The 19,977-nt window shown below is 42.2% G+C and overlaps 1 protein-coding gene across 1 annotated transcript in view; it reads left to right on the top strand.

Moving 5' to 3' along the window:
* The first annotated feature begins 391 nt into the window (after positions 1-391).
* DSE (dermatan sulfate epimerase) overlaps positions 392-19,977 on the top strand; it is a 68,622-nt gene continuing 49,036 nt past the window's right edge. Inside the window, exon 1 of the mRNA XM_030853634.2 lies at positions 392-537. The gene's annotated coding sequence lies outside the window, so the exon portion shown is untranslated. The remainder of the gene's footprint in view (positions 538-19,977) is intronic.

Raw genomic sequence — 19,977 nt, forward strand, 5'->3', positions numbered from 1 at the left:
TTGAACCCGAAGCGCGTGGGGTCATTAGAAACTAGAGCAAGTTGAAGCCAAAGAGGCCTGGCAGGGTAGGGGTGCGTGGAGTCGGGGCCCGAGTGGAGGGGAAGGCCGAGAGCCGCGAGTCCCGGGAGAGGAGGAGGAAGAGAAAGCGGGGCGGGCCGGAGGTCGGGGTCCGGCGGCGGGAAGGGGTCCCCGTTTCTCCCTCCCCGTCCTCGCCTCCCGGGGCGCTGGTGACGTTGCGGTTTCCTCCTCCCTGCAGCTGAGCCTCAGCGCCCGCCGCGTCCCGCCCTCCTCCCCTTTCGCCCACACCCCACCCGCCCGCGCCGGCCCGGCTCGCAGTAGCGCCGCCCGAGGCTGCAGCGGCGCATCCTGTGGCGCGGCGCCCACCCGCACCCATGGCGCGGCGGGCGCGCTGAGGGCTCGGCTCCGAGGGCGCCGGGGGCCCGGGCGCCCTGGAGTGAGGGGTCCGGGAAGGGCTTCCGGAGCCTGGGCCCAAGCTGGGAGGCGACGCCGGAGAGGACGAAGCCGCGGCGGGGAGCGGTAAGCGGAGGGGCGCGCGAGTGGTGGGCAGGGGCGCGCGGCGGGCGCCGCTCTGGGCCCCGCGCGGCGCAACTTTCTTCCGGAGATTCGGGCGGGTGGCCGGGCGCCGGCGGGAGGCAGGCGAAGAGCCACGTCCCCCGCCGGGCGCAGAGCGCCGCGAGCTGCGCGCCCGAGCCCGGTTCCGCTGGGCTCCTGGAGGGCGCGCGAGGCGTGAAGCTGGAGCCGTGGGTTTCCCCGGCGGCGGGGCAGCTTTTAGTCCCTTCCCAGCCCTCGAGCGCCCAGCGCAGAGCCGGGCGCACCATAAGAACTCAGATCACTTTCGGTGCGTCGGGTCCGGCCGGCCCAGCAGCGATTTCCTGGACGGCCGGGGGGCTCCGGCTTCCCTCTGCCCGGTAGCCTGGCACAGCTTCGCGCCCTCCTTTCCCTGCATCTCTCCGTTAATTGGGGGTGGTAGTGGTCGTGGGTGCCGATGCTGGCGCTGGCAGCCCGCCTCTGCGATTGTGGAAGCTGGGCAGGCACGTCCCGAGCCTCCCCCAGGCGCTGGATTCCAGAGCCGCCCGGCTCCGCAGACACTTGGAGAAATTGTTGGTAAACCTCACTCCCTGGCAGCCCCTGGTGGTAGGGTGGGGCTGGGACGTGCTTGACTCACAGGCTGGGAAGCTCTGTGAGCAATGCCACATGGGCGCAAGATCTGTCGCGGCTGGAATCTGAGCTAAGTTTGTGACCCGAGAACTTTCTCATTTTCATTGCTCATTTGAGGCATCAGCCTCTGCTTAGGCTCTCGGGCATTAGAGCTGAAACCGAATCCATTGCTTAAAAAAAAGTAGGTGAACCTCATTTACCTGGAATTCCTTAGATCAGGAAATGCCACTTTTAATTTCTGGGAATCTCCGTGTTATAAAGTTTTTTAAAACGTTTGTTCATTAGTCATGGTTTAGTTAATGTTACATTAAATTTGAGAAGGGACGTTCTCACTGAGAAATAGTTTCAAAACAGGTTTTTTTTGAGAATTTTATTTTTCACATTATAGAGTTAACCTTTCAGGAATTTCCTTTTCTTCAGTTTTTAAAAATTTCTCAATAAATGATAACCCGTAGGAAATGAAATATTATGTGCAATGTTTTTTATTATTATTTTATTTATTTTATTTTTGGTTGTGTTGGGTCTTCGTTGCTGCACACGGGCTTTCTCTAGTTGCGAGCAGGGGCTACTCTTCGTCGCGATGCGTGGGCTTCTGATTGTGGTGGCTTCTCTTGTTGCAGAGCACGGGTTCTAGGCACATGAGCTCAGTAGTTGTGGCACGTGGGCTCAGTAGTTGTGGCTTGCGGGCCCTAGAGCGCAGGCTCAGTAGTTGTGGTGGCCGGGCTTAGTTGCTCCGCGGCATGTGGGATCTTCCCGGATCAGGGCTCGAACTCGTGTTCCCTGCATTGGCAGGCGGATTCTTAACCACTGCACCACCAGGGAAGTCCCTATGTGCAATGTTTTATAGAATATTCTGACACTACTTCTAAAATGGGATCCCCAAATTGTTCGTAATGTGCATGGAAAAAATAAAATACAGCATTATCTATTTGTGTGTCATGTACTACAAGGTCCCATACAGATACGTGTCCTTTTCTGAAGTGTGCAGGTAAGATGTGTTCTAGTATAACTGGAGAAGAGAAAATATTGAGTTTGATGCCTCCATCATCTAGTGACCTGTGTGGGTTCAGCAATAAGTGCAAGACAGTGCTGTTTACTTAGGAAACATACGGAAGGAAATAAGAAACTGCCCCGGCTCTCCCCAAGCTCTTAAGGTAGAAAGGGAGAAACCATAAATAAGCAGCACCTGAGAGTCTGGGCTTGGGAAGCATCATTTTTCATTAATTGGTATATGATGTCAGTATTAGTGTCGTCTAGCTTTCGTTAAATAAAGACAGTGGCCTACATAGTACATTTTTACATTCAGGTTAAAAAGTATCGATAGTACAGTTACCAAGTAAAATGGAATTCTCAAAAAAAAGAAATGTGGATAAAGAGGGAAATTTGCCACAGAATACGATTTAGGCCTTTGTCGCTGAGGGGATTATTAGCACCTTCCTGGTCCTGCTGGGTAGAAGCTGTTTAAAGTTCCTCCATCTGAGGTTAGGGGCCTGGTTATGGAAAGACACTGGGTAAGAAGTTAGCTAGGTTTGCCACATGAGGTCAGGACCATCATAATACCTAATATTTTTGTGTGCATCTACTTTAGTGTTTATAAAATTATTCCACAAATTAGCTAATTACAGGTTTTCAATGATATTTGTTTTCCAGTCCAATATCCCACAGTACTGCCTTGATCTGGTGGCCATCCAGGAGGGAAAGTTCTTAGCTTCACAGATGTTGCCCCACCCTTCCCAATACCTCATTATAAAGATTTTTTTAATCTCTGAAAAAGTGTCTTAAGATCATAGATGAAAATGCATTCTGCAATTAAACAAAAAAATATTTGTTTATACATTTCTTAATATTATTTGTAGCAGAATATTTTGGTATTTATTTCTACTTGCCTTGGATTACACTAAGGCATGAAAGAAATTACATGTTCATGAAAGAAATTACATGAGATCCACTCTATTATGATTTCAACAAATGATGGAGAGGAATAAAGAAAGATACATTTAAATTTGGGTTGTAATATATCAGTAACCTTCGTGTTCCAAAGGGGTAAAGAAACTACTAAAGGACTAGCCTTTTGTATTTGCAGCATGTGTTAAATATTACTTAAATCATTAGCATGTTTGAGTCCTAGACATAACACATTTTCTTATCCTTTTTTCACCCTCCTCCATTTAAAAAAAAAAAAAAGAAATACTGTTATTGTCCTGGGATATGTTTGTGGCAGGCCTTTGAGGAGATCAAGAATGTCTGGTCCAGGGAACTCCATCATTATAGTGGATACTTTTATTCCATTTACTGAGAGGGGCTGGATCTTTACTATTATGAAGGAGTGGGTAAGGCAGAGATTCCATGTCCAGCAACCCTTCTGAAATAATGGGTCCAAGCGGAGGGCAGGACAGTTCTTATTACTATATTATAAAATGCCTTAGGGTTTTCTCATCTTGGAATTGCATTATCTTCACCTACAGTGATTTGGAGAATAAAACTCTTTGGTGGTCACCAAATTACCAGTAGGTATTTGGATGACGCAGTGTAATCCTCTAAACCTGAGTCAGTGCCCAGCATGGGAATTAGGCAAGCGTGTAAGCCCAGAGTACCAAAAAGAAATTATTTTCCAGTAAAATTCATATGATTAATTAAGGGCAGAATGAAAGTAGAGATTAAAGTCCTAGATTCCAGAGGCACTGATCCATGCTTCTATTTGGTGATAGCAATAATTAGAAATGGATGAAGTTCAAAAAGTCTTGCCAACTCTAATGCCCAACTCTAATAGGAAATTATATTTTAAAAATTAAACTTTGCAAAAAAAATATAGTTCTGATGAACCTAGGGGCAGGACAGGAATAAAGATGCAGAGGTAGAGAATGGAGTTGGACTCGGGGAGGGGGAAGGGTAAGCTGGGATAAAGTGAAAGAGTAGCATTGACACCTATACACTACCAAATGTAAAATAGATAGCTAGTGGGAAGCAGCTGCATAGGACTGGGAGATCAGCTTGGTGCTTTGTGACCACCTAGAGGGGTGGGATAGGGAGGGTGGGAGGGAGGTGCAAGAGGGAGGGGATATGGGGATATATGTATATGTATAGCTGATTCACTTTGTTATACAGCAGAAACTAACACACCATTGTAAAGCAATCATACTCCAAGAAAGATGTTAAAAATCAAACTTTGCATTAAGTGGATAATATTTTTAATTGAAGCAATTTTTCTTTAAAGAAAATCTTTCTATATATGTTAGTTAATAAATGTAGTCCCAAGTTCTGACCCATCTAACTTTATTGTTTCACAACTTCTAGTTGCATATGGAAGAGTGGTTTGGTTAGGGGATGGTGGAGAGATATTGCAGGGAAGAATCATACTGGAAAGAAAATTAGGAAGTATTGTGGACGCGATTAAGAGGAGAAACTAGCGTTAATAAACTCTTATGAATTCATATACATTTAGACAATTGAAGGAAGAGTTCTTGATAGGTCATACAGCTACGTGAATGCTTGCATTTTAAAACTGACTAGTAATTTAATATTTTTTCAAATAATTCTGATATTTTAGCCTAGTGGAAATGGAGAGTGATGTAGAGCAGGTGTCTTATCCTCATTTTAGGGGTGTAGAAATGGAAATACCATGGAAGTAAGAGACTTATCTCTCATTTTTTTAAAATTTATTTTATTTTTGGCTGCATTGGGTCTTCCCTGTTGTGCGCGGGCTCTCTCTCTAGTCGTGGCGAGTGGGGGCAACTGTTTATTGCAGTGCACAGGCTTCTCATTGCAGTGGCTTCTCTTTGTTGCTGAGCACGGGCTCTAGGCGTGCGGGGTTCAGTAGCTGCGGCTTGTGGGCTCTAGAGCGCAGGCTCAGTAGTTGTGGCTCATGGGCTTAGTTGCTCCGCGGCACGTGGGATCTTCCTGGACCAGGGCTCGAAACCCGTGTCCTCTGCTTTGGCAGGCAGATTCTCAACCATTGCGCCGCCAGGGAAGACCTGTTGTCTCTCATTTGCAAGTAATTAGTGGTCTACCTTAAACATGAGATTAACCTAAATGGCGTATGTAATTCTACTTTTCTCCTTTATGACTCCACATTCATGTTGTTAAAGACTCTTATATTTCATTTTCCTACAGATCTAATTTATTATCCCGCTTACTCATTACTGTCCCTGAACTGTCAGCTCCCTGGAATGCTTATGTGCTTCCCAGGCTTCCGTAAACTGGCTGTTTACAGACCCTCTTCCCACAGCTCTCTCCTCTCACTCTGCCTATCTCTTCTCATCCTCGTCAGGCTTCCATCCTGGGGCCCCTTCTAATTCCCACAAAACCCTAGGCTCATTGCTCAGCTCTCATTAGCTGGCTTCAGGTTTTTGGGTGCTTTACCAATTGTGTTGCTTCCTTCTGCTTGTCTCAGCAAGCTCCAGCCTGTTGAGGGTGTGGATTTCAGATCCTCTGTCAGATGCCCAGAAGAGTATAAACCTGCAGGAGGTAGAATATTCAGAGAATCTGTTGAATATCACAGAAAATAAAAGGGAATGATTTTACTTTGGGAAGAGAAGAAAAGATTGTTGAGGCCATCTGTTTATTTCTTGAATGGAGTTCAGTTCTTAATTCCGAATAACACTATGAATTTTGATGTGCTTTAAGATTACCGCTGAATTTCCTTCTATTTGTTTCGACTCCCTTGGGGTGTTCCATACACATGATCTTGGTAAGTGTTGTCATCAAATGTTAGTAGGTAATTTCTGAAAGAACAGAATTTGCCTCTTTAGTAATATGTAGAAGCTATAAACATTCTGATAATAAGCATGATTTGTTTTGGCATTTTATATGTGAGAATAGTTATAACCATTAGGTAAGTATAGTCCTGTTTTTAAAAATATAGCAAAAGACATGTATGCAGTTAACTCTCAATTACATATATGTGACGTATCCATTGTAGGTTGTGCCCATCTGCTTTGTCCTAGACAGAGTCAGAGAGAGTTTGCAACTGAGTGTATATATATGTCTGCATGCCAGAAACATTTTTTGGTATTATTTATGGAATTAATAGTGCCTCTCTTCTCCCCAGTAAATGTGGAAAATAGTAGGATAATCATAGTAGAATTCCTTCTGTGTGTTTAAATTAGTGTACATGATCTTTCAGAAGAAATTGAGTAGGTCCACACTCATTTAAAAAGCTGTCATTTAAATTTTTCCATTTGAAATATTCATTGCATACATAGATGCCATAGGGTTGTGAATCTGTTGATTAAATCAAGGATTTTACGTTTTTCTCATGTGTAACAAACTTAGCTACTAAGCAATAGGCATTTAATGTGTGCAGATGTTCTACCACAACAAAGTTGAGTCAGCATTTCATAACTCTTAAAAAGAACTTGTAAAGGAAATGGGCTCACCAAGCTTGTGGGTCTGTAATATTTTTATTGATGAAGTACACAGGCAATATACTGGCTTTACTGTGGGAGTCTAATTGCTATTGCAAGAAAAATGGAGATATTTGTTAGCGATTCCTGAAGTGGGAGATAACAACATTAGGTTGGTTATATAAGTCTTAGTGTAAAATGTAGTAATCTGTAGGTTATGTTGTGAATCTGGTAGAGATTACTCATGTAAAGAAATAACAGACTACAAATTGACACCTTCATTTAGAGTAGTCCTTTACATTGAAGTATTGAAAGGGTTATAGCATTTCTAAAGTTAGCTTACACCAGAAAGTTGTGTCAGTGACAAGAAACTCAAGAATTGCATGATAAAAATCATCAAGTAGTTTAAAATTGTTTCACGCCAAGGTGCACTCAACACCCTGACACCAGGTAGAGCAGTAGTAAAGGTGGCCTGGCTGCAGGATCACACCGCTTACCTTCTTTACAGTTGTGACTGTCAGCTTTTCTTCTTGACACGGTGCTCTTTTTGTTGTTTGGCTATATCTGAGGACAGACTATAAGTAGTGGATTCCTGGAATTCCACAAATTCTGGTTAAGAGCTCTTCTTGGGGCCTTGGCAGTTGAATGATATCATCCTAGGAGGTATGGATGGGGCCAGGCTCACCAGACCCGTGGATAATCGGGCAGGGGCCAGCTGGATTTAGGAATCACCTGCAGTGTTTACACTGCTCCCAGGGGGGGAATGGGCCTGGCAGGAAGGAAAAAGGAGACTGAAAGGGAATGTTGAACAGCTGTTTTCCATCTTCCCTGAAGAAAAAGAAGAGGAAATCGTCGTAGAGCAGGCATCAAGAGGGATTTATGCTAAATACAGGGAAGTTTTTCTGAATGTTTTAACCTTTAGAATGGATTTATGAAGGAGGCCTTTTGAGTTCTTCTCTGTTTAGAGAGGTTTAAGTGAGGTTGTCCAGAAGGGATGTTAGCATTTATCTTCTGGGGTTCTAATTTTATGACCTCTGCTCATCTGGATTTGAAAATCTTAGAAGTTAAAAATGACTTAATTATATGAATGTAGAAGAAATGGTCAGTTTCAGTGTTTGAAATGCGAGTTGTTTTTATAGTTTCTACTTAGCATTTTTATTTATTAGAGCAAAGTATTTGCTAACTGGTTAAATATTGATTCTATATAAGACTGCTTCAACCTTTCATACAGATACACATTACAGTGTCTGAAAACTCCTCTCCTCTATGCTTAATCTGTTTTCTCCCCAAACAGGTCACTTTTCTCCACATTTCTTTTTTATTTTAGAAAATGTTTAAAAAGGTCTTGGCATCAGACTATGGTGTTCCATTTGGACTTTCAGTAATATCTTTTACTTTTCCCTGCCCCATTTTTTCCAGTAGAACTAGACTGGCAACAGTGGTCACCTGAATGTATGGGGCATTCATTAGCCATGTGGTCAAAACATAGAGGTTGCCCATGTCAGAAAGAGTCTGGAAACTTCCCTCATATTCCAAACTTCTTATAGCAGTATTTTGGTTAAAAATAATAATAGCATTTATAGAAACAATGTGAACTTTGCTTCATTTTTGTTCAGGAAGATAGACTCTCTAGTAGAATTTTTTTTTCCCTCTCCAGTTTTATTGAGATATAATTGACATACAGCACTGTATAAAAGTTAAAGGTATACAGCATAATGATTTGACTTACATCATGAAATAAATTTAGTGAACATCCAGCATCTCATATAGATACAAAATTAAAGAAACAGAAAAAATTTTTTCTATAGTGAACCAGTTTTTCTACAGTGAAGTAGGAGTTTACAGAAGAGGAAGGGGAAGAGGCCAGAATGATCCTTGTAATGAATTAGAGCTGGAGACTAAGTGTGAACTCATGTTTAGCTTAGTATCAGTACAGATGGTTAAATTTAGAATTGTTTATAGATACATGTATTATATATACATGGTTTAGTATACACGCATGTATTTCCTCACTGTGTCAGCTGCAAAGGACAAGCAGCAATGATACCCTGGTGGTAATGAGCACACTTAGCGCTCAGTTCTTGGTTTTTAAAATCATTCTTCACAAAAGTAATCAGGGCTCCTTAGAGAAATGGCTGATTCTAGGACTGGGCAGGAAATATACAAGGTGATTCTGGAGCATCTTGCAGTGGCAGAAAATAAGGAAGTGTTAAAAAAAAAAACCCAAACCGAAACTAAATTATATTCAAATTTTCTTATCTTTTACCTAATATCCCATTTCTGTTCCAGGATCTCACCCAGGACACCACATTATATTTAGTTACAATAGCATGTCTCCTCAGGCTATTTTCTGTGAAAGTTTCTTAGACTTTCCTTGGGTTTGAAGACCTTGACAATTTTAAGGACTGGTCAGGCATTTTTATAATGTCTCTCGAGGGCTTCCCTGGTGGCGCAGTGGTTGAGAGTCCGCCTGCCGATGCAGGGGACACGGGTTCGTGCCCCAGTCCGGGAAGATCCCACATGCCGCGGAGCGGCTGGGCCCGTAAGCCATGGCCGCTGAGCCTGCGCGTCCGGAGCCTGTGCTCCACAACGGGAGAGGCCACAGCAGTGAGAGGCCCGCGTACCAAAAAAAAAAAAAAACAAACAAAAAAAAATATATATATATAAAAAATGTCTCTCGAGTGGGATTTGTCTAGTATTTTTCTCATTATAATACTGGGGTTTTAGGTTTGGGGGAGGAAGAGCATAAAAGTAAAGTGCCATTTTCATCACATCATATCAAGGGTACAGATCATAAATATGACTTATCATGGCTGATGTTGACCTTGATCACCCGGCTGAAATAGCGTTTGTCAGGTTTCTTACTGTGAGGTTATTCTTTTCCCCCTGGTCCATACTGTCCTCTTTGGGAGGAAGACACAGTCCACACTTAAGGAGGGGGAGGTCATGCTCCACTTCCGAAAGAGCAGGGTATCTACACCGAACATTTGGAATTCTTATGCACAAAAGATTTGTCTTTTCTCCCTCATGTATTTATTTATTCAGTCATTTTTATATCAGTATGGACTCATGGATATTGTTTTTATACTTTGGGTTGTAATCCAGAACTATTTTATTTATTTTGTTGCTCAGATTGTTTCAGCTTTGGACTGAATTTGGGTCCAAATTCAGTTGGACTGAATTTGGGTCCAAATTCAAACAATTTGGGTACTCTTTCAGTTGGCTCCTTTGTCCCTTTGACATACTGCAATCTAGTAGAATTAATTTGTGGTGTCAGACCAGTTGTGTTTTTTCTCAGTAAGAAAATTAGGTAGGACTTAAGATGTAATCATCTTAAAAGCAGGCTCATAGCGATGCTGCAAAAGGTATTGGAAAATGCACGCTTAGCCAATATTGGGTCAGTGGGTTTGGGGGATGTCAAGAAGTGGAGCCCAACAATGTCAGTGTCTTTGGCAACTGGAATTAAATGTTTCTACTTAGTTTCACAGCCCATAGTTTCAAAGCAATTTTGAAATGTTTTTCACAATTACCTTTCTCAGAGGAAACTGGTTCTTGGAATCACTGAAAAGCCTGCAGAGTTAACTTAGGTAAAAGTGTCTTTTAGTGTCTCCCTTAGTTGTGAGGTTAATTTCTTTTATTCCTCTGTCTTTAATGTAAGTCTTTTACAAGTTAGAGCCTGTTGGCTCTAATGAGAACCCAGGAGGAGTAGAGAGCAAGATAAGAATCGATCTGTTACTTTTATGCAATAGTTCAAATTATCCTTTCTTAAACTCTAGTGTGAAATTTTAAGATCCACCTTTTTTTCTAAGGAAACCAGTATTGTTCAGATTAGATTCATCTTGTTTACCACATGCTCTGCTAGGGTTCTAAGATTTTCACCATTACAGTTTTTAGATTTACTGTGACTTGCATAGAGTTATTCTGTATAATATTCAAATTAACAAATGGTATTTGAGTATGTGCTGTGGGAACTTTAAAAATTCTGTTTCACCTCCACTTGTGAAATTTCATCTGGCAAGTTTTAGGATAAGTTGGACCACTTTCAGTATCTCTTTCTTGGGGAAGAAATCTGTTGGCAGTATTTATACTACTAAATTGCCATAAAATGATCAATTCTGCGCCTAAAGAAGTTGAGTGGAGCTAGAAGTATTAGGGTGGTTATGTAACAGACCCTTCTTTGTGTGTTTACATCCTTTTTTCTTGTTGGTGAAGCCACTGAAGTTTGTTTCAGTGATTGCAAGTTTTAGAAAAGATAAATCTGTGTTATCAGAAATGAATGCTTTGATATATAACTTTTTTTCAATGTACTTTTGAACCTGGAAAGTCAGATGAAAGAACGTTCTACTTTAGCAATAGAAATACTGAAAGGATTTAGTCATTCAGCGAGTACTTGCCAGGTACTTCTGTGTTTGAGGGGACGTCTGGGTGGAGGCAAAGAGGGGCGGCATGCAAAAGAAATATGACATGGTTTCCAGCCTTCAGGAGCTATAAAATCTGGTTGGAGGATAACTAAATATGAAACTTTATGAGAACAATTAAGTGTTGAACAGAGACAAATGCATGCAGCAGGATTGCAGGAAGGAAGATGTCTGTGAGGCTTACGTGGGCAGAGAATACTCAGCTAGGAAGGGGAGAGTGAATTGGGCCTCAGAGGATTTTTATGCCAGAAAGGGGAGGGGAGAAAGCATTGCAAGCAGAGCCCGCCAGCTAAGCAAAGGCACAGGAAGAGGAGTGAGCAAAGGAATGGGGTGGCTGCCAGGTCAAGGAGAACTTCTTAGAAAAATCATGGGAATTCACTTGTCTCCTTTTATGACATTCTCTCTCCTTTTGTCCTTACCTTCTTTGTATACTCTTTCATTCTTTTCCACAAATATTTTTGAAGGCCTGTGTTGCATGTAATCATTGGTGCATGACACCATAGGAAAGACAAAGAAGACTCAGACCCCTGCCTTCTACCAGCTTATACTTGAGCAGGTGAGATCTGCCTCAAATCCCTTTTGGAGCCAGAGAGGACTGACAATAAATGTGAGAAAAGAAGATAACAAGTACCTTCAAGTAACTCAGTGTGCATATTGACTCCTTTTTAGGGCCCAATTCAGATACCACCTCCTCAGTGCATCCTTCCTTCTTCAACTCAGCCGGAAGTATTAACTTCTGTAAATTTAAGTAGTACTTTGTAATTCTCATGCAAACTTACCTCCTTTTTCTTTCTTTGATTTTTTGTCTTGCGGGATATGAGTTCCCGGACCAGGGATCGAACCCATGCCCCCTGCCATGGAAACACGGAGCCCTAACTACTGGACCACCAGGGAATTCCCTTACTTCCTTTTTCTTTAGTGGTTTGTGTTAATATTTTCTTTCTTTTGTCATGTTATACGATGGCATCAGCACTTTCTTGGTTGACATCATCCCTGAATTCCCAAAGAGTATTGAGCAATGCATATATGGGGCCATAGGGGAGACCACTTATGGATGGAGTTGCTAGGGAAAGCTTCATACATAGCACTGTGTTCTTTGAGAAAGGTATGCATTTGAAGTAGTGCCCGTAGAGGGAACCCCCAGAGAGAGTAACAGAGGGAATCAAGGACAAAAATATGAGTTGTGCTCAAGCAAGGATGAACAGGTAAGTGTGAAGGGAGAGCTTGTGTAGGGAGGAAATGAATGATAATGTTGAAAAGGTGGGCCAGCACTAGACTGTGGAAGCTCTTGGAGGAGAAACTTGTTCATTTTGCTTTGTGTATTAATTTGGGAGGAACTTTATGGTTTACAAAGATAGTTATATCATGGGTAATATTAGCAGACTGCCTAGGTTTATATCTTGGCTCCTTCACTTTCTATGTGACTTACTTATTATGTCGGTGCCTCAGTTTCCTCAGCTGTGAAAAGGAGATGATACTAGTGTCTATATTATGGCACTGTGGTGAAGATTAAATGAGTTAACCCATATGGAGTACTCAGCATAGTTCCTAGGACTTGGTAAGCACTATATGTGTTTATTGTTTCTAGCAGCCTTTGGTGTAGATATAATAAGAATTACGATCCCTACTTTAAAAATGAGAAAACTGTAGAGCTAGGACTATGTATAGTTCGTTAGGGCTGCTGTAACACAGTGCCTCAAACTGGGTGGCTTTCACAACAGAAATTTATTGTCTCACAGTTCTGGAGGCCAGAAGTCCAAAAGCAACTTGTCAGCAGGATTGGTTCCTTCCAAGGCCATGAAGGAGAATCCGTTCCATGCCTCTCCCAGCTTCTGGTGGTTTCTGTCGATCTTTGGTATTTCTTGGCTGGTAGATGCTTCACCCTGATCTCTAGCTTTATCTTGACGTGGCATTCTCCCTGTGTGTGTGTTTCTGTCTCCAAACTTCCCCTTTTCATAAAGATAACAGTCGGATTAGGAGCCCATCCGACTCCAGTAAGATTTCATCTTAACTTAATTATAATTATTATATCTTAATTATATCTGCAATGACCCTGTTTCCAAATAAGGTCACATTTTGGTGTATTGGGTATTATAACTCCAACATATGAATTTTTGCAGGACCCAATTCAACCCATTACAGATTTCAAGTTACATCTTTTTTTTTTTTTTTTTTTGCGTTACGTGGGCCTCTCACTGTTGCGGCCTCTCCCGTTGCGGAGCACAGGCTCCGGACGCGCAGGCTCAGCGGCCATGGCTCACGGGCCCAGCCGCTCCGCGGCATGTGGGATCTTCCCAGACCGGGGCACGAACTCGTGTCCCCTGCATCGGCAGGCAGACTCTCAACCACTGTGCCACCAGGGAAGCCCTCTTCTTTCTTTTCAACATGGACTTTCTGTGACTTCTTTCCATTTAGGATTAGAGATAAAGACATTAAGAGAAGTTTAGGGACATTATACTTGCACTGGATAATTTCAGTTTTCTCTGTAAATGTGGATGATATGTCACCGTCCCAAAGTATAGGTGATAAAGGAAGAATGGAATGCTTTTGGAAAGAGGCAAAAATCTAAAGTATCAGAGTAAAGATTTTACTGAGAAGTTAGCTGGAAATGAATAAGTGGGTAGATATGCATCTGAGTGATGTAAGATAGAAGTTGATGCCTACCAGGTTTATATTAGGGATCGAGGTAGAAAGGATAAATGCGATTGAGGTTCCCGAATCACTGAGGGAGTTAGAAATATCGCCAAACAATAAAAATGACCTGTGAAGATTAAAAAGAGTACAGAGACAGATAGGGATTGCAGGTGATGAAAGTGTCAGGAGAGTCACTCCTGGCGAGTCACTGAGAGAACTAAGATGGCCCCAGGAATGGAAGAGGCTAGCTCCCATCTTGCTTATGGCTTGGGGAGAACGGCATTCGGTCTCCATGGGAGAGCACAACAGAGGATGTATCACTGAAAGAGTCAAAGTTGCTTCACAAAATCTTTAATTTGAAAGCATCTCAAGTCATCTCTGCACCATCCCTTGCCCCATTTAACTCAGGAATCACCTGACAGGTGGTCATCTCATCACCATGTTCATTTAGGACAAGACATGAGAAGAAAGTCTAAGACATAAGATTAGTAGAAAAGGACTTTTCTCCACGATGGATGAAGAGAACTCAGGTCGGGTTTGACCAAAAGAAATAGCTAGGTAAAATCTGGCCATGAGCAGATATAGACACCAAGTTAAACGTTCATGACCTTGAATATACACACAGGCACAAATATTAAATATCTGGCATTTCAGGCCCTGAATTGGGGTGTTTCTGGCAGGAGCATGTTTTTTGGCCTGTGGATCTGTGACCATCAGTTCAGAAATTATTGTCTTGTTCTGCACAGCATGCATGGTCTCCAGCAGTCTAGTGAAGCTTTTCCTTAAAAATTGTTTCTTGACTAGTAACATTTTATAGACAGATACATAAAAGCTCATCATAAGAAGTTTTTAGCACAAGATAATAGGAATAGTGTAGGTGTGAAAGGAAGAATAATTCATTGGAAAGTATCCTTATTATTTTGACATCTCTACATAAAAGAAACGTTGGCAGTACAGAGGATTTTTTAAAAATTTCCAAATAGTAGCACTAATAAAGCGCTTAAACCAAACCGTTAAATAATGATGATAATCTTTGGGAATGTGGTTGAAAGTGGGGACTTGAAGGGAATCACTTTAAATTTGAAAACAGAAGAACCTCAGTAGAAGTCTTGGCACCGAAATAGTTATCCCACAGAAAGGGAGGCCTGGCCAGTCTGGGCTTGAGGAGAGAGGGGAGGGACGGGATGTCTAATCCTGTGCAAGAGGGGCTGAAAGTTTTGAGGTGGCATTTAGGAAAGACCCTGAGAAAACCCATGAAAACCACTCATGGAATGCTAGGAAACAGCAAGGGATGCTCAGGGAGTGGACTGTGGTCAGAGGCGGGCCAGGCACATTGACAAGGGCATGGCAGGCTTGGGGGTGCAGGAGCCAGCCACAGCCGAGGGTGAGCATGGAGCTTTGTGCCTAGCAAGTGTTGGGAGGGCACAGGGCAGGGGGCAGCTCTCAGTAAGCTCCATAAGAATCGCCCTCAGCAACCTTCAAAGGTTCAAGCATTGTAGTATAGTTTACCTCCAAAATGTTTATCTTGGTACACAAAAGATTTTTTTTTTTTTTTTTTTTTTGCGGTACGCGGGCCTCTCACTGCTGTGGCCTCTCCCGTTGCGGAGCACAGGCTCCGGACGCGCAGGCTCAGCGGCCATGGCTCACGGGCCCAGCCGCTCCGCGGCATGTGGGATCTTCCCGGACCGGAGCACGAACCCGTGTCCCCTGCATCGGCAGGCGGACTCTCAACCACTGCGCCACCAGGGAAGCCCCACAAAAGATTTTTATTGCTTCTTTTTATGTAGTTATATAGCTATCTAACTATGTGTATAGTTATCTCTGAGTATTTAAAGGTTTACATCTTAACACATTCATGAAATTCATCTATTCAGTAAATATTCTGTTTCTTAAGTGCTGGGCACTCTTAGATGTTGGGGATATAGCAGAAAGCAAAGTGCCCTCACGGAGCTTACATTCTAGAAGGGGGAGCCAGGCACACAAAAGAAATAAGTAAGTTGTGTGGTAGATTAAAGGGTTGTAAGTGCCATGAAGAAAAATAAAACCCCGGAGGGGGTTAGGGAATGGTGGTGGTCGTGCGTGGTAAGAATGTAACTTAAATAAGATGGTCACGTCCAGCCTCACTGAGAAAGTGGCAGTTGAGCAAATACGTAAAGGAGGTGAGGGAGCGAGCTATGTGGATGTCTGGGGGAAGCATGCCAGGCAGAAAGAACAAGCACACAGGTGCTGAGGAGGGAGCGCACCCCGTGTGTATAAGAATAGCAAAGAGGCCACCTGGCTAGAATGGGGAAAGAGTGGGGAGAGCTGTAGAATGTGAAGGCAGAGATAACACAGTCAGGCCATGTAATGACTTGAGAGCTATTGTCAGTACTTTGGTGCTGACTCTGAATGAGATGGGAAAACACTGGAGGGTTTTAAACAGAGTGGTGACATAATCTGAGTTATGGTTGAACATGATGGCTCTGGTTCCCATGTTGAGAATGTCTACTGGAGATGAGGGTGAAGCCAGGGAGACTAGTTTGGAAGCTATTGCAGTAATTTGGGCAAGACATGATGTGGCTTAGGCTGTTATGGTGGTGGCAAAAGTAGCTGGATTCCGGATGTATTTTGAGAATGGAGCCAACATAATTCGCTGATGGTTTGAATATGGAGACAGAGGCGGGAAGGGAAGGAGGGGTAGTTTGGGCCTGATTGGTTGCCAGTAACTGAGACTGAGATGGGGAAGTCTGAGAAGGCAGTGCCTGCCTGTATCTTTGGGTTAATTACATCTCTGTATCATTGTTTCACAAACCAAGTCTGTGGTATTCTGAGTTTGGATTATGATTCATAGGAGGACATTTGGAAAGTGCTCAGGGATTTTGATTCCAAAGAACTATGATCTGAGACAAAAATGAGAGTCAACAAAAGTACACATAAAAATGTTTGAGAATGTGAAAGGCAACAACAAAGAAAGTGAAATTTATCATTGGTGAGTATTTGAAGATTAAAAAATGGAAGAATGCTTGAATATAAGTGAGAAATGAAAAAAGAGCTTGTGTGTTGTGATAAAAGCATCACTCCGTATGTACCCATCCAATAAACGAAAGTTTAATTTTAATCAAATGAACTGGAATTGTATGTTTAATGCCAGCAAATTACTTTCCAATGAAAGGCTTTTAAGCTTTTTGCCTAACATCATGTATTTCATTTTTAGACAATATCTAAAGCTTTTAAGCAGTTTCTGAGTCCAGTGTATCCTGCTGTGTCCTTTGCTTTAACAGCAACATCCTTGGACAGAGTCATTTTTCTGGGTTGAAGTTAGAAAAATAATAGAAGTTGAGTAAAGAAAAAGATTTGGTGAAAAGTATCACGACATTTTCTTGTCTAATGGGACAAAGAGTTATGACGAGACTCTCAGAATTCAAACAGGAATTTAGATGACTGAACTAAAAGGAAGTCAGGGAGTCCCCAAGACCACTGTTGGGCTCAGTGACTCATTAGAAGGACTCAAAAAGCTGTTAAAATCAGGTTATAGTTTAAAACAGCCAACGTATAGAGATTGAAATCAGCGAAGGGGAAAGGTGCGTGGACCTAAGTCTGGGAGAAACAGGCACTGGCTTCCAGTATCCTGTACTAATGAAGTTCCACTCCCACCAACAATATGTGATAATACGTGCAAAGCTTTGCCAGCCAGGGAGGCTCACCCGAGCCTTGGTGTCCAGGGCTTTTATTGGGGTTCAGTCGTGGAAACATGCAGCGCCTATATGAATGACTTCAGATATTCAGATTCTAGCCCCCCAGAGCAAAGACAGGAGTTTGTCGTGAATCACATTGTTAGTATAAATTATCTGATCTTACTGGTACCACATGACCCAAGGCCTCAGGCATGCAAAAAAAACCTCTTATCACATAGAATATTACAAGGGCTCAGAGCTCATCTCCCATGAGCCAGACAAGGGTCAGTCCTGAAGACAGGCCTCTCTTGGAAATGTGTAGGTTTTGAGTTAACCCTTTCCGGCATAGCCTGGTAGGGCTTTGAACATGGTATTACTGCTTCTTAGAGTCATTATCATTAGAGGGTAAATTTCCAGGACCTGATGCTGGAGGGGATGATATAAGGACCTACCCCAAGTATACATAGTTTTAGCTAAATTTGTCAATGAGTGAACCAGAGTAGATTATAGATGAGAGGTTAAAACGTGTTTTGTGGTACTTTGCCTGAAAATGTATAATTGATGTCATGACACATCCCACATAAGTTTGCAGATGCTGGGCTAGGAGAATAGAGGAACTAACCTGCAATTATGTGGTATTGATTGGGATCAGGAAAGAGGTGGAAAAGAGGAAGGGAGTCTGGAAGTTGAAGTTGAGGCAGAGGAATTGACTCATGCAAGTATGGAGGCCGATCTGCTGTCTGCAAGCTGGAACCCAGCAAAGTTGGTGGTGTAAGTCCCAATCTAAGGGCAGACGTCCTTAGATGACGTCTAGATGAGGAGACGACGTCTTAGATGAGGAGACGACGTCCCAGCTCATCAGTCAGGCAAAGAGAGAGGGAGAAAGGAGGAGAGGGGTGGGAGGGAGAGAGAGAGACAGAGAGAGAGAAAGGAGGGGGGGAACTCTCCCTTCCTCTGCCTTTTTGTTCTATTCAGACCCTGAATGGATTGAATGAGGCTCACCCATATCAGAGCAATCTGCTTTACTCAGGCTACTGCTTTTAACACTAACCTCTTCAGGAAACCTTTTCACAGACACAACCGGAAATAATGTTTAACCAAATATCTGGGCACTCTTTGGCCAGTCAAGCTGACACCTAAAATTAACCATCACAACTGGTAAGAAAAGAAGTCAACATATCTCAGAATCAAAGGGGGAGATTTGGTTACAGAATTAAAGGCACTTATAGTCACAAATTCAAAGAATTACATTACCAACTGAAAACTAATGTATAATATCATTTATGGGAAGTAGAAAATATATTTCAATCAAACATAAGATATGTAAAATTTTAAGTTCAGAAGTAATTTTTTCATCCTTAAATTTTACCAAGACTGTTGTTTCTGTTTAGGATATTTTTCTGACTGTGTAAACACATATATATCAGTATGGTGTATCAGTAAGCTTTATCTCTGTATATCAAATTTGGTTGGTGAAGAAATAGTATTAAATGTGGAAACTTCTCCTCAGATGTGTTCAGTTACATGGAATGTGTAGCCTGAAAGTTACAAATGTGCAGTTGTGCAGGAAGAAGGACCGACTTCTCGGCATCCAATACTTTATATCTGTCAAAGTATTTGATATTTTTAAGCTCTTGAAGATTCTGCAAGGTTCTGAGTACCCGGTGCATTGTACCTGTTTTAAAAATAACTTTCTGTGAGTGATAGTTCGTGAGCACTTCCTCGTAGTGTCATGGCACACTTCCTCTTATGTGGACTGACTTTGGTGTTCTCGTTGACAAGGTGATGACAACCGCTAGCATTTGTTGAACTCTTTCTAAAATCCCAAGCACCCTTTTAATGCTTGAAGCTAATTTAAGATCACAGAAACCCTGTGAGGCAGGTATTATTTTATCCGTTTTACAGAGGAGGAAACAGGAACATAGCTAAGAATGTGGTGGTGCTGGGTTTCAAACTCTGGAAGTCTGGCTCCAGCTTGTGCCCTCAATTGCTAATCAGGTTCGGAGGTGAATGATGAGAACCAGCATTTGGGGGAACACTTACCAGAAAGCGTGAAGTACTTTATAGGTGTTATGTCATTTATCCCCCAAGCAGTCTGTGAGACCAATACCATTTCTATCTTCATTTTAAGTAAGGGAGTAGGTTTAGAGAGTTAGCTTGTCCAAAGTCATACAGTGGTGAAAAGAGCCACTCTGACCCCCGAGCCAGCACTCCTAACTACCTCACTGGTGTGCCCTCATGAATCTATGGCAGGAAGAAAAATTTTACTTTAGTTTTCATGGGCATTTCGTGGTTTAGTTTAACTGTTATAGAAACTGTATAAGGTTATATTTAGCTCTTGGCTTCATTATTTTATTCATCTTTTCATGCTTTATATTTTTAGTCAGTAATGCCAGAAAAGAGTGTTTTCATGGTTAAAGCGATTGCTGAGAAAGCCAGAGCTGATTTTTCAGACTCTTCTAGAAAAATCTTTGATTACTCACTATTTAAAAAAATTTTGGAAAAAAAAAATTAAAAGATTGCTAACTGTCTTTTGGGGCCAGGTACAATAAGTTAAATAAATTGCTTTGGACTAAGGAAGAATTTTCATTTTGTATCCTCATGCCTAGTATATAGTTCCTGGATTTAATGGCTTCTCAATACATAGCTGAGTTAATTAATATTTGCAAGAAACTCTTACCCCCAATATCGATAGGGAACTGATATTCCAATTCTGGAAAACAATGCAGTGGAAAACTTAATACGCATAAG

The sequence above is a fragment of the Globicephala melas genome, chromosome 14 (assembly GCF_963455315.2).
Source record: "Globicephala melas chromosome 14, mGloMel1.2, whole genome shotgun sequence".
NCBI classification, from domain to species: domain Eukaryota; kingdom Metazoa; phylum Chordata; class Mammalia; order Artiodactyla; family Delphinidae; genus Globicephala; species Globicephala melas.